Here is a 1,298-nt window from a genome sequence, read left to right on the forward strand (position 1 = left end):
AGGGAAACTGAAATATTAGAAAACAAAATGCCCATTTCTTGTAGAAACATTTTTTTCCCATGTTTCATTCACAACTAAGTTGTGAGCTTAGATATTGTCGTGAGTGGGGAAAGTTAATATCTTTATTTAAAAATGTTTGCATGGCTACTTACAACCTAAGAACAATTACATAGTTGAATATACCAGTGTGAACATAGCCAGAAGACTTTATAAAAAAGAAAATTTCCCTGTTATATAGACCTTCAAAGCTTTTTGTTCCCTGTCATGTCTTACATTTGTAATTTTTCTAAAGTTCTGCTTTATTTTCTTTCAACCAAATACAGAATTTATTTGTAGAAAAAAAATCACTTTAATGCTAAGACTCCAAAATCTATTTGTTCATAATTGTTATTTTATTTCAAAAGAGGTCATCAATGCATTTAACATTTAGACTAGTGTGGGTACCCAACAGGCTTCAATATTACATAGGAGGGCTTTTCTCTGAGATAGAGCAGATGTGGCCACTATTTTTCAGGATCTTACCAACAAATGCAAGTGGACATAACAGGATACAAATTGAGATGGGGAAATTGTTATTATGATTTTTTTTATCTGTGTTTGCTCTTCTTTTTATTAAGCATAAATACAAAACAGATCAAATGAGGATATAGGAAAATATTTTGACAAAGCCAAACATGCAATCTGTAAATGAACAATAAATCAGAAATTAAGCATAAACTCTTTAAACACAAGTTTTAAATAAAGTATGTCAGCTATCATTCACACTTAGACATCATGATATCAATGCCTCAATCATGTGAGCAATTTAAATTTTTTTCTAGTGATGAAAATGCATTTAAATGATTTACAGTATATTCTAAGAGAGGAGGGAATTTACCTGTCCTGAATCTCTACCTTTAATCATATCAATATAAAATTTGTATCTTATTTTCAGAAATTGTTTGTAATATATTACTTAAGCAAGACAAATGTACTTGGCTCTCAGAAATTTGAATTGGAAATCATTTAGAATATTTGAAAAAATTAGAGCACTTCAATGCTACACTTTGCTAAACTTTGAGTTTCTTAATTCGGAGAACTATCTTTCATAAAAATATTTTTAAAAAATAGTGATTGCAATCTAATAAGAAGCATGTCTTTTATAAAAGCACCAAAGAACATTACCAGTTATGATGTCTCACCTCCATGTCCAGGATGCAACCGCAAAGCACACTTAACTCACATTCTGTTAGCAACACATTGATTACGTATATTTAATGCTATGTGTTTAAATTGATTAAATCAATCCATGGTTTTGC

The sequence above is a fragment of the Rhinolophus ferrumequinum genome, chromosome 3, assembly GCF_004115265.2.
Source record: "Rhinolophus ferrumequinum isolate MPI-CBG mRhiFer1 chromosome 3, mRhiFer1_v1.p, whole genome shotgun sequence".
NCBI classification, from domain to species: domain Eukaryota; kingdom Metazoa; phylum Chordata; class Mammalia; order Chiroptera; family Rhinolophidae; genus Rhinolophus; species Rhinolophus ferrumequinum.